The following is a 14126-nucleotide window of genomic DNA, read 5'->3' as shown; positions in this document are numbered from 1 at the left end:
CAGCGCACGTGAGAAATGTGGTCCGGTCCTTCTGCAGCTTGCAAGGCTTGGCATGAAATAGCTTTTCTCCTCCTGGTCAAGTCTGTCTCGTTGAAGCCAGAATTTGAGTGTTCTGTCTGATCCAGAGGTAACAGCAGCGGGAATGGACATTTCTTGTTGTTGGGGTGGAGATAAGAAAAAGGAGGAATTTCATTCTAAACTGTCTTCAGTATTAACTTAGATATGTAAGATTGGCTGGGAAGGGGATCTAACCTGCAGCTGCCTAGTAGTGGGTATATGGAAAAGACTGGCTGTGATGTAGGTCAGAAAGACGTTAGCAGCAGGAGCTTATGAAATACCATCTGATTATGAAATACCATACAGCAATATTGAGTTCCAGGCGTTCCACCAATGCAATTAATGTACGAGTGGGCTGTGGGATTCCAGTGGGAGAATTTTCTTCTAAATGTATTTTTTGCTGTAAATAATAAAAAAAAAAACAACAGGAAATTTTAAAAACTTCTGCTCATCTTCAACATTATGCAAGTGGTAGATAAGAAGCATGGCTTGTGCACAATGAGGTTTTAAAGCTGCTGGAGCAAAATGCTGGAAAGCATAAGAGCTGTTATTTAATTGCAAATCGAGCCTGATTTTCCTGAGTATTTCTGCTTTTCATTCCTTTGCTGCTTTACAATGTCTGTGTAGCATTGGGGAGGCAGTCAGACAAACTGAGGTACCTGAAGTTGCAGTGACCTTGTGTGATGCGTGAGTATGACATGATGCCAACGCTTTATTTTGCAGAATCGCAGAACAGTTAACAAAGGAAAATAGCCACTAGATAGTTACTGACAAGTGTTAGTGATAATTTGTAAACAAGTAAGTGATATTATAGAGTAAGGGTCATGTTTGAATTCTTAAATATAAAGGGCTTAAAGAGAATCAAAATGGTATTGCACTCTGTGCTTCAGACGGCAGTTAATGAAGGATTTTCCGTCTGGGGTAACTATCTGCTGTGCCTTTGTATAGAAGTGTTTCAGATTGTCATTGAACTTGTCTCCAGCTCTGAGTGGAGTGATAAAGCAGAGAGACCAGAGATAAGCAGAAGTCAGTGTGTGATGGAGAAGGAGCAGCCCGATGGAGCATCATGGAGGTGCTTAAACCCACCACTAGAGATTAGAGATGATGAGAGCAGCAGCATTCAGCACAGCAGAAGTAGGAGTCATCCGTTCAGACCCTCCATCTCTGATAAGGATGCTGATAGAAAGAAAATGGATTTAGATGCCTGAGAAAATTGAGAATGGTTGCACTCAGTCCTGTTTGAGAGTGACAGCAGGTATCCAGTGACCTGCAGCCATGGCAGATATGTCTGCTGTCACCTGCCTTTTGGTAGCTTGGTTACAGCCTGGCCTTGAAAGCTGGGAGGAGAAAGCCAGGTGAAGAGAGGCTTTGGAGATTGTTTTAAAGGTATTTGGCAGAGATAATGTCTTTAGTGCGATGTAAGAGCAAACACAGATGTGCTGCTCAGTTTAACCTGACGGAGATGCCCTTGCTGTTTGTTGCCTTTTAGACAAAGTGGGTTTGATAACAAATTTGATTTGGAGCTGAGTGAGGAATTTGAGGTTTGGCGAGCAGTTCAGTTTTCGTCATTGTTTTTATAACATCTGGAACAGCTGATATAAAATCCTGGATATCGCTTCTGCATTTTTGGTATAAATCTGAATAAATGAATGGCAAACAGTAACACAAAACAAAAATACACAAACTGTTAGTTCTGTCTTTGTATGCAAAGACAGTGGAGCTGTTTCCTGGGTCCTGCAGGCTCTGGGATACATCACTGTCTGCAGCAGGGCTGCTTTGCATCCAGGTCCTGGGGACAGATCCAACAGCCACACTGTGCTCCTGGAAAATGCACTGCGAGTCTCTTCCACAGCTTTGAGAATGATGGGCTGGTTTCTTTGGAGTGATCCAGGTGTTCTCTACTTCTGTGCTGCAAGCCAGCAGTCCCATGCAGATGAACAACTGGAGCAAAATGGTAGTCATCACTTACATGTGGGCATTTTTAATGGCTCTGTGTTCTGCAGCAATTCAGAATTACCTAGAATTAATCCAATCTGCAGGTATAAGAGTTTCACGGTGAGGAGTGTAGCTTCATCAAAATGGAGATGCTTACCTGTATCCTGCTGATTTTTATGGTTGTCTAACTGCAAGGCTTCTTTTCTTCCATACAAGTGCAAAGTGTTTCATTTAGACTCACCTCTACAAAGAGATCATTGTAATCCCTTCAGGGTAATACAGAATTCTAACCTGAGTGAGTGGAAAAGATGCAAATGAAAAGTGCCAGTGCGAGCAGAGGGAAAGTGGTAGGAGTGTTTGTTCTGTACGAGATGCATGTTTAGAAGAAAAGTTAAAATGCAGAAGTTTCTTATCAGATACACTACTGGCAATGCTTGTGCTGTTTAATAATACATTTTTAGGATAATTTGTTGTAAATACAATGCACCCTGGTTGTGATGATGTTTGATCTTAAGATATGTCATATTTAGGAACCTTATTCAGGATATAGAGGAGCTGTGAGATTATAGTCTGATCCTACGAACTCCTGGAATTTCATTTTATTCTTCTCCAAGTCTGGCACTTCAGCTGACGTTTGAGGCATTGGAGCTTGAACAGGTTGAGGTGGGCGGTGAAGGCAGGCGGGCCCTGGGTGCAAAGCAGGAGATGTTTCAGTGACTGCGCGATGAGGCCCAGGCTGTTTGACAGTGACACATTCAAAGGCTGTTGCATTTTCAAGGCACCCAGGAGGAATCTGGCACTCACCAGGGAACTTCACCTCCTTCTACCTCCGTTTTTGTAGTACAGAGGTGATGACTGAGGGGTTGGACTTGATGATCCCTGGAGGTCCCTTCCAACCCCTACAATTCTGTGATTCTGTGACTGGAGTGCCCCAGGCCTCCTGCCAGGGAAACATGGTGCTGGTGAAAATCATTGCTGCTGGTTGCCGTCTGAACACAGCATTTCTCTGGTAAGGCTGACGTGCCAAAGGAACAATACGCAGTGACCAGCCTCCAAGAGGTAGCTTTGAAGACATTCTCCTGTTCTATAAAGATTCCAGGCTCAGGATGTGGATCTACTTTTTATAAATAATTAACTTGCTGATAGGCAGGACAGTGCCCCATCTGGGCCCTGCCTGGGCCTGGGCCCTGGTGTTGCTGCTTGACACGGAGCACCAGGCCCCATCAGCACATGAGGCACTGAGTGCTGCTAGCCCCATCAATGTGTCAGGTCAAAGAAAAGAATACAAAGTGGGATGTCCAGGAATTACTAGGAAGGGGATGGAGCAGCAGATTTTGTCATTTTTCAGCCATAGGGATGGCAGTTTCCTGATGGCGTGATGCCTGATGCCTCTAAGCGTGCTGCTTAGCCACTAGACTGGTTGCAGGTAACCTCATTTAATGAAAGATGTCCCTCCCATGGCAGGAGTTGGACTAAGTGATCTAGAAGGTCCCTTCCAACCCAAACCGTTCTGTGATTTGATGATTCTATGAAAACAGTAACTGGCTGAAGAGAGCAGGGACCTGCAGAGCTCCTGCCACTGGGCCAACTAATTCAGGTGTCTGTGCTCTACTCCATTTCTAAAAAGCTTGCAGGCACTCAGATCATATACTCTTACCACTATCCCCATTTCAAGTGTGCTTAAAAGGAGCTGATAAGATTCAGAAGTCACTAGGGAGGTTGATGGGGAAAAAAAAAAAGTGATAATTGTGAGAATCGCGTTTTTCTTGTCTCAGGTAATCATAGAATGGCCTGGATTGAAAAGGACCTCAAAGATCATCGAGTTTCTACCCCCCTGCTGAATGCAGGGTTGCCAACCACTATGCCAGGCTGCCCAGAGCCACGTCCAGCCTTGCCTTGAATGCCTTGGATGCCTTGGGATGGGGCATCCACAGTCTCCTTGGGCAACCTGTTCCAGTGCGTCACCACCCTCTGCATGAAAAACTTCCTCGTAATATCTAACCTAAATCTCCCCTGTCTCAGTTTAAAACCATTCCCATTGTCCTATCACTATCCACCCTCATAAACAATCGTTCCCCCTCCTGTCTATATGCTCCTTTCAAGTATTGGAAGGCCACAATGAGGTCTCCCCGGAGCCTTCTCTTCTCCAAGCTAAACAAGCCCAGTTCAAGCTGACAACCTGCTTTGTGTATGGAAAACTGCAGTCCAGTGGGTCACATGTGGGAGCCTTTAAACAAGAATAGCAGGGTACATCAGAGCACACAGACGCCAGTTTCATACCCAAAAAACTTTAGATGTTTTTCTGTGAAAATTCACAATGGCACGATGTAAGTTTTTGCTGGCACGAGTTCACAACTGAGTACGTTATTCACAGGAAGTGAAACTACCCCTGAATTATTCAGGGCTTGCTGAATGAGTGTTGAAAACTCAATTCTACCAAGTCACTGCAGTAACTATTTTTTTTTTTCATATACCGCAGCCTGCAAAGCCAGGGCATTGTAGCTGTTGCAACTTTGTCTCCAGGCTTGGTAGGGGAAAAAATGATTTGACTCGTAAATATATGTGTGTGAAGAAGCATCAGTGGCCTCTGTTGATAAATGACGGCATGATTCTGTATTGCAGCTTGTTTCCCAGCAGCTCAGGGGAGAGTATCTGGATATCATGGGGCAGGATTGGATAGCAGAGCCGTGCTGAGAGTTTTATTTATCCAGCAGTAAGGAGCTCTTGTTTCTGGAGATTGGACTATAAATTGGGTGTTTATTAAAGTCTGAAAAGACTTGTCCTGCTACTGAGATTTATGGAATATCAAAGAGAAACTTTGATATGAACTTGATGCCTTGGGGGAAAAGAGAGATTTTGTGTGTTGTTTTTGGGGTTAATGAATTTTTGAAGCTGGCTTGAAGGAGTGATCTTCGTTTTGCGTAAATATTGAGTAGTTAACACAAAACACACCATGGCTTTTGCCAGGTGCACATCCAACCTCGTGTAATTTCCTAAAGTGCATTGCAAAAGGTTTTCTTTCTCTCTATGTAGTTGTAAGGATTGTCTTGTTGAGGAAGAAGATAACTGGCTGATTATGCACACAGCATTGACTTAAAAGACAAATCATGAAAGTAAGTTAAAGTGTCTGTCTGCTCTCTCAGAAGCTTTGGCATGTTTTCCAACTGAGTAACTGCACAACTTTGGACCAGGCTTAAGGCTGTTTGAAATGGTAGATGATGTAAAAAAACGCCCCAATCTTAATGGTGTTAGTGCATGAGTTGTTGGACTTAGAGGTGGAAGGGTGCAGAGATAAATGGTATCTTCAGGCACCACTGGGTGAGAAAATAGAATGTGCAGAACTAGATAAAACATTGCAGGTTAATAATTCATCTAAATGGGAAGAAATGTTCTATTTTTTCCTAATTCTTTTTCCCCTTTCCTTACAGTACAGTGGTATCCACTACAGCCCATGAGATGTACAAGTTGTCTTCCCCGGGGAGACACCCTGCAGTTAATGAGTGACATCCAGGGCTCACGACAGCAAAGCACTGTTTAACTTGAGGTGATTTGGGACGTCATTCAAGACATCTCTGGACCTGCACTGTCAGGCATCAGGTTCTTGGTGGCTAATGGGATTTGCAAAAGAAAATTGCTGTGCTTGCAGAAGCCTGAGTTTTCTGTAGCATGTACAGTGCAGCTGAGGCCAGCACTGGTAATTGGCCTTTCTCACAATGACAAGGTGCTGTAGTTATCTCTGCACGGTCTAAATAAACAATATTAAATGTTGACTTCTTAAATGAATTTCAAATGGCTCTGCCAACGTGCATCATTCCAGATCTCTCAGCATGTTGCTCTAGTCTGCCTGACAGCTTTTAGACATTCTCTTAAAGTGGAAATCTCATTGCTCAGCTTTTCAGTAGCCTCTTGCCCCACAGGACCTCAGGCATTTTGGGAAGGTCTTTTTTGTTTTTAAGAAAATATATATATATTTTCTCACTAATGAAAGTAAGCCTTTAATGCACCTTAGTGCATCGATTCAAAACCTCTGTTGTACCCTAAACCCATTCCAAATAGCCTAAAACCATTCTAAACAACCAGAATCCATTTCTGTATTTCGAGTTTGACAGGTTAGCTTAGTCATGTGGGCCTAAATTGGCTAGTAAATAGCGAAGCACCAAAATGGCTTTATGCCTCTAGGTTAAACTCAGGAACACTCAGAAATGACATGTTCAAGTTAAGCGTGCACATAGCTAATACATTCTGATCTAGCTTTCTTACGCTTACCCGTACTGATAACAATTATTATCAAATACTATGATGTATCTATCTTTCCAACTCCTTTCAGATTACATATTCATTATTGTTGTCCATTACAGCTTAATATGCCATTAAAAGTAATGCTCAAACATTAGGTTTAATTGTTTCAGTGCTGCAAAGGCAAAGTTTGACCCCAGGAACTACAGGGTCTCAGCTCTGTGCTGGGAAAGATCATGGAGCAGTTCCTCCTTCAAGCTATGCTAAAGCACATGGAAGACAGGGAGGTGATATGGGAGAACCAGCATGGCTTCATCAAGGGTAAATCCTGCTTGACCAGCCTAGTGGCCTTTTATGATGGTGTCACTTCATCAGTGGATGAGGGAAGAGCTGCTGTGGTCATTTATCTGGACTTCAGTAAGGCCTTTGACACAGTACCTTCTCTCCAAATTGGTAATATATGGATTTGATGGGTGGACTGTTCAATGGAGGAAGAACTGGCTGCAGGATCGAATCCAGAGTGATGGTCAATGGCTCAGTGTCTGGATGGAGATCAGTGATGAGTGGTGTCCAGTCAGTGCTGGGTCCAGTGTTCTTTAATATCTTCATCAGTGACATTGACACTGGGAGTGCACCCTCAGCAAGTTTCCTGATGACACCAAGCTATGGGGTGCGGTTGACACACCAGAGGGATGGGATGCCCTCCAGAGGAGCCTAGACAGGCTTGAGCAGTGGGCCCAGGTGAACCTTGTGAGGTTCAACAAATCCAAGTGCAAGGTCTTGCACGTGGGTCGAGGCAACATCCACTACCAATACAATCTGGGGGATGAAAGGATTGAGTGCAGACCTGCTGAAAGAGATGTGGGGCTACTGGTGGATGGGAAGCTGGACAAGAGCCAGCAATGTGCCCTCGCAGCCCGAAAGGCCAACCACATCCTGGACTACATCAAAAGAAGTGTGGCCAGTAGGGTGAGGGAGGTGATCCTGCCCCTCTGCTCTGTGCTGGTGAGGCCTCACCTGGAGTACTGTATCCAGATGTGGAGTCCTCAGTACAGGAGAGATATAAACCTGTTGGAGTGTGTCCAGAGGAGGGCCACAAAAATGATCCAAGGGATGGAACACCTCTCTTATGAGGACAGGCTGGGAGAGCTGGGGCTGTTCAGCCTGGAGAAGAGAAGGCTGCGATGTAACCCAATAGGGGCATTTCAGTATCTAAAGGGGAGCTACAGGAAAGAAGGGGTCAGACTCTTTAGGAGGCTCTGTTGTGACAGAACAGGGGGAAGTGGTTTTAAGCTCAAAGAAGGTAGATTTAGGTTAGATATAGGGAAAAAGTCTTCTGCAGTGAGGGTGGTGAGGCACTGGAGCAGGTTGCCCTGAGATGTGGTTGATGCCCTATCCCTGAAGATTTTCAAGGCGAGGCTGGATCAGGCCTTGGGAAACTTGATTTAGCTGTGGTGTCCCTGTTCATTGCAGGGGAGTTGGAGTAGGTGGCCCTCAGCGGTCCCTTCCAACTCTAAGCATTCTATGATTCTGTTTCACAAATTCCCCGGACAGCTTCTCAAAATACTAAGTTCTTAACACAACACATCATCATGACATGTTTCTATTAAGCAGGAAGCACTGATTTGGGAAAAACAAACTGAAAAACTCCTGCAGTTCTTCATTTCAGCTTGAATGTGCATGTTGGAGGCTGGATCTCCATCATTTCAGAGTTAAGTTTATATTTTTTGTCCGAACAGTTTAAACGTGTTCTTCCTTTCGTGGAACAATGCACAAGGACTAATCCTAGCCCATCTCCCAGCCCTGCTGCACTCCTGTCCACAAACCCTACAAGGTGTCTCCAAGTCCCTCTTGGTGCTCTCATCGATGGCAGAGGGCTGAGGGAAGAGCCAGTAGGAAATAAAGTGTTGGTGAGAGAGGTCTTTGTCACGTAGAGGCAGTTAAGGGGCTAGCATCCTTTGAGCAGTTGGTTATTTTTCACTGCTGTCTTGGCCTTTTGCTCCTGGGTTTTCAAGGAGATTTTGGTGTCATTTTATGGGAATGAAGCTATTGATACAATGGGCATGAAGAACTGCTACATTGACTTACTGTCTGAAGTAGGTTTTTTTTTTTTTTTTTTGTTTTTTTTTCCCAACAGCTTCTCAGGAGTCTGCTTTGCCATTACCTCCTTGAGAGTGGACGTTTTTACATGAATGGTCATCCTGGAAGGCCAAATTTGGTTTGGTTTAGCCTTGTGCTTTTGATAGTTCAGTCTGTGTAACTTCTATACTTAGAAGTCATCCTTTTTGGGGATTATCTGATCAACTAATCAACTTTTGTGTGCTCGTTTTATCTCTGTTGTAAGCTTCCTTAAAAATTCTTTTTTTGTTATTTTTTGTTTGTTTGTTTTCTTGTAGATTGTTGAGTAAGTCTGCAGTTGGACCAGATGACCTTTAAGGGTCCCTTCCAACTATTTTTGATTGTAAGTAAAGTCATCTGCTTGGCTGAGGCTCACCATAGAGAGTCAGAATCTTGTCGGGGTATGAATAATCATTAAATCAGTAATAATGACAGCAAAATAAGACTCCCTGTAACTTAAAAATGGTTCTAATGAGATATGGACACCTTTCAATTACAGCTTCCATTATTTTACCCTGGAAACCACACTGACTTCTTACAGGACAGACAGAGGCAAACAAAGCAATAAATGCCTGAGCCAATACACGTTTTATCAGTGCTTTGTGCTTTTTCAGGGAAGACGCTCTGTTAAGCTTTACCAGGCTCATTCTTATGCTGGTAAAAAATAGTTGATTTTTTTCTCATAGCTTTCTGATATTACTCCTTTTTTTTCTTAATTCAGAGTGGAATTAGACTCGTGATATCTAGCCACATTAGTCCCCATCAGTCCATATTTAGTGACAGCAGCAGCTGTCATTCTCCAGATGTGAGCTAGGGCAGCATCTGCTTTTGGAGGAGCCTGTTTTCCTCTTCTGACAGTGGAGCCCAGACAACACTGGGCTTTTGCTTGCCTTATGGAGCAGCCTGAGTTCAATCCACAGACAAATCTGTACATTTAGAATCACTATATAAAAGGATTTTACTGATACCCACTTCAACCAAATCCAGTTATTATCCAAATTCCATTAAATTTGCAGTAGTTTGTATTCTCTTTCAGATACATAACTGGTATTACTATTTTATTGACTTGAATTACATAGGTAACGCTAAGGGAACATCTCCATTTTATCTATGTTCAGCTTTCACAGGAAAATTGATTTAATTTAAAACCCTTTATCGCTACTTGCTCTTGTATCTTTTTGCTCTAAACTTAGTTTGCTTAGTAACATGAGTCCAACTGCTGAGACTGGAAAATACATAGAATTGAACTTTCTAGAACTTCTAAAAATATTAGAATGAATACTTGACTTCTTAATGATCTGCTTTAGAATCTGGTATTTTGTGACTTAATAGGTTTGGATGTAAAAGCTCTGTCCCTCTGCATTAATTGGAAATTTCGCCCTGGATGGAGGATGCATCCTTGCCATGCAGTGATGATGGGCTGCCAGAGCTTGGGGAGCTACGTGTCATTTCAGCCTCAGTAATCAACCTTGAGCACAGCTGGGATGGGTGGAGGAGGCTTATTAATGTAATCTTTATGGCGCACCTGATTGCTCACTTGATGGAAGATTATCATTAAGCCGTATTAGCTACATTGCTACCTCTCAAACCTGTAACCTGAATCTTGTCTCTGATGTTTGTCGGCTTCTGGTCAGTCCTGGGGCAGTGCAGGGATGTCTGAAGAGCTACAGTTGCCCTCTGTGAAGTGGGAGCTATAGAAGGCAAGAGTCGTAGAGAAGAGGATAACCCATTGCAGGAATATGCCCAACTCAGCTTCCCCATCCTAATTTGCACAGCATGTCCTGCAGGAAGCAGCAGTAGGAGAGGGAAAACAGTTGTTTACTGCAACAGTAACTGATTATCAGCCTCTTTGAACAACCCAAATGCCCGCAGCATATGCTGACGTGTTGGGGTGGAAGTCAGTAAAGAAGGAACATCGCCCTGGAAAAACAAATGCAGCGATCGCTTTCTGATGTGGTGAAGAACCATGGGGCATTGCATGGCCTTAGTTGATGTGGGCCTGTGTGTGTGTGGGGGGGAGCTCTGAATTTTTTCTTGGCTCTGTCTGGATATTATGCTGAAAACGCTTCTCTGCAGAGTTGGCACTGGACTTTCTTAGGGCACAGTTGCTCCTGAAAGTCCCCAGCAAGGAGTTCAACCACCTTCGACAGGATGTGCCAGAGCAACTCCTCAGAGCAAGATGGGTGAACTGTGCAGACGCAATTCCAGTGTTATTTAATAGAAGGCCAAGCAGGACAAATCTTGTCTGCTTTCCTTCATGTTGCATAGTAGGGGCCACACAATTCAATTTTCCTTCAGTTGCTTTACAACATCAGGTTAACCCATATCTAATGAAACAGAAACTGTTTTTTCTCTCTAAAGCCTCATACATTGGTTAGTTGGGAGGTGGGAGAACAAAGTGTAAGGCCTTTGTGGGTGTATAAACTACTAAAAGTCTGTGTGGGTTGCTGATTCTCAATCCAAACATGTCCTAGTGAGGCATCGCACAGGGGGAACAGCACAGCGTGAAGGAGAGGTGTGCAGGACAACGATCATCTCGGTGCTATTCATCAGTCTTGTGTTTGTGAGCCAGTGAGATTACAGTCAACGCTACACAACTCCAAGCCTACTTAGTGCACCAGCACCCTCAAACACATCACTTCCAGACAGGAAACTTGAAGATAACAGGAAGGACTTTACTCTGTCCTGTGATAAGTCCTGGAGCGCTCTGGTAACATGGAGAATAGAGGGGCTTACTGAGACCATCCAGAACAAAGGATGTTTTTGAGCAAATCCAGCCTCAGGATTATTCTCCTTCCAATAAACCCTAATACAGGATTTAACCAAAACATCACCTGATGTGAAATAGCACCCTACAAGTGCCTCATGTTTTCCCATCATTATGGTTTTCTTATACCCTTACTCTCTATATTTCATTCCTTGTAATGCATTCAGCTCTTCTTGGTAGCTTAGTATCTGTCTTGTATGTTGTTAATATTCCCAATAAAGCATATCATATAGACCTGGAACACAACCTCGGATGTGGGTATTTTTCCTGTTAGTAATAGGGATCCAGACAATTGCAGACTGCTTTGGAGCTGACCCATGCGTTACCCTTACAGTTTTTGGTGGACCACCAGGTGTCCATAGCATCAAACTTCTAGTGGATGAGTTTCTATGTGTGGGTGTTTAACATGGACAGCCTGCCATCTCTGAGCTGCTAATCAGACCTCAAGGGTATGTGGGCCATAGTTCAAAATCCTTTGCAACTCAAACATTTCTTGATCTGCTCCAGGATTCTTGTGTGACCTGGTTATTTCAGCTCTGTGCCTTGGGTGCCCATGCATAAAATGATAGAAGGACACCAGCTCAGTTGTGTGAGGTGCCCAGATTGACTCAGTAAGTACCAAAAATACCCGTGGATGAGACGGTTGCCAGTCACTGGTTTCTGATGGCCTCCTCCCCAACTTCAGGAGCCAAGGCACACGTGCCTTAATACTTAACATTACTTGCGTAGTGGAGAATAACCATCAGTTTAACAGCTGGCTTCTTCAAAGTCATGCAGAGAGCAAACAGCACGTTATCTGCCTTATGGCTAATTTTTGCTGCCTGGTGAAGAGGAGAGCTAGGGCTTCCTCTCCTCCTGTGCAGAGAGGTGGCAAAGCTCTGAACCGTGATGAGAAATTTCCATTCAGACTGGAAGCAATGAGCTGCGTCAGTGGGGTGCAGTGGACACTGGGAAGGTTGGGGACTGAGAAAACTCTGCAAGGTGAGCAGGTGATCAGCAGTTGTCTGCAAATAGATGCTGCTATTTTCCTCACAAAATGCTTAAGTTGCTTGAAAGGTTAATCAGAGATTTATGAAGCTAAGAGGGAAAGGTAAAGGGATGCATGGCAGCTGGCCAATGTTTTATGAATGACAGCAGCATCCTTAAAATAAATGAGGCTGTTAACAAATCATTGGGTTCTTGGCATATTGTTATCAACATGCATAGGCAAATGAATAAGTGAATCATTTCATTAGCTTATTCAGTGTTTTGTGCCCAATGAATACTAATGTAAGCAGTGTCAGGAAAACGGTGAGGTTATTTCTGGTACATCTAATTATAACATAAGTGGTTTTTTTCCTTCTCACTAGTATTTTGAGATGCTTAGTTAAAATCTGCAGTGAACTAAATGCCTGGGAAAACTTCCCGTTTCAATAGAGACTTTGCAGGAATTCAGTGGAGATTCAGACAAGGAGCCTTATGTAGAACCACAGAATTGTTTGAGTTGGAAGGGACCCTTAGAGGCCACCTAGTCTAAGTCCCCTGCAGTGAACAGGGACAGCTACAGCTAGAGCAGGTTGCACAGAGGACCGTCCAGCCTGACCTTGAATGTCTCTAGGGATGGGGCATCCGCCACATCTGTGGGCAACCTTTCCAGTGCTTCACTACTCGTATAAAAAACTTTTTTCTTATATCCAGTCTAAATCTCCTGTTTTGGTTTGAAACCATTTCCTCTTGCCCTACCACAACAGACCCTGCTATAGAGTCTACCCCCTTCTTTCTTGCAGTCCCCATTCAAATACTTTACTCTCACCAAGGGATGCTTACCTGAGACTGAGAGCATTTTATCCTGCACTGCCTGCACTGCTCAGGCAGGGAGATGCAGTGATGGGACGGAAAGGTGAGTTGGCGGTTTTGAAGGATGACATTTCTTCCTGCGTTGTCACTGGGGATTTTGTCCTAATGCAGCTGTGTGCATGCGCTGCTGGGAATACAACACGGTGAGCTGTAAGTGATCCAGGAGACTCCTGGTGTCTATTAGTGATAACTTTGTGGTTCAGGTATTGGACAGACTGACAAGAGGTGAAACATTGCTGGACATGGTGCTCACAAGTGCAGAGGAAATGGTTAATGACAAGATCAGAGGCAGCCTGGGCTGCAGTGACCATGCCCTGGCTGAGTTTGTGATCTTGAGGAACATGGGCCTGGCGAAAAGTGGAGTCAGGACCCTGAACTTTAGAAGAACAAACTTGGAGTTGTTCAAGGAATTGCTGGGTACAACCTTCCCAGGGTTCTCCTGGGAAGCTGTCCTTTGAGACAAAGGAGTGGAGCAAAGCTGGCTACTCCTTAAGGACGCCTTTCTGAGAGTGCAAGAGCTCTCCAACCCTCAGAATAAGAAAGTGGGCAGGGGAGGCAGGAAACCAGCATGGGTTGGCAAGGATCTGCTGGGCAAACTGAGGGAAAAGAAGGGCAAGTACCACCTCATGAGACTGAATGTGTACAAGTCTATGGGGATGGATGACGTGTATCTCAGGGTCCCATGGGAGCTGGCTGATGTTATTGCCAAGCCACAGTCCATCATATTTGAAAAGTGTCTGTCAGACAAAGTCTCTGGTGACTGGAAAAAGGGAAACGTAATTCCCATTTATAAGAAGGGGAGGAAGGAGGACCCAGGGAGCTACAGACCAGTGAGCCTCACCTCTGTGCCTGGGAAGATCATGGAACAGGTCCTCCTGGAAGACATATTAAGGCATATGAGGGACGAGTGGGTGATCTGAGATAGCCAGCATGACTTTACCAAGGGAAGGTCATGCCTGACCAATCTGGTGGCCTTCTATGATGGAGTGATGACATCACTGGACAAAGGTTGGAATTGGTTGGAAGATTATCAGGGCTGGAACACCTCTCCTATGAAGACGGGTTGAAGGAGCTGGGCTTGTTCAGTCTGGAGAAGAGAAGACTGCAGGGAGACCTCATTACAGGCTTCCAGTATTTAAAGGAAGCAACTGTGGGTGCCCCGTCCCTGGAGGCGTTC

General features: G+C 44.3%; 3 long non-coding RNA genes across 3 annotated transcripts; 2 read left to right on the top strand and 1 right to left on the bottom strand.

The window, feature by feature from the left end:
- LOC110393349 lies at positions 1462 to 14042 on the bottom strand. Its single transcript, XR_002434968.1, has 3 exons — positions 13791 to 14042; positions 12920 to 13073; positions 1462 to 2679 (listed from the first exon to the last, which is right to left on the bottom strand). It is a non-coding gene; the product is annotated as an uncharacterized LOC110393349 (long non-coding RNA).
- On the top strand, positions 2673 to 5775 carry LOC110393350. Its single transcript, XR_002434969.1, has 2 exons — positions 2673 to 3001; positions 5421 to 5775. It is a non-coding gene; the product is annotated as an uncharacterized LOC110393350 (long non-coding RNA).
- Positions 7350 to 11359, top strand: LOC110393347. Its single transcript, XR_002434967.1, has 2 exons — positions 7350 to 8689; positions 9679 to 11359. It is a non-coding gene; the product is annotated as an uncharacterized LOC110393347 (long non-coding RNA).

Source organism: Numida meleagris, chromosome 2 (assembly GCF_002078875.1).
Source record: "Numida meleagris isolate 19003 breed g44 Domestic line chromosome 2, NumMel1.0, whole genome shotgun sequence".
Taxonomy (NCBI): Eukaryota; Metazoa; Chordata; class Aves; order Galliformes; family Numididae; genus Numida; species Numida meleagris.
This window is presented reverse-complemented; position numbering and strand designations above follow the sequence as displayed.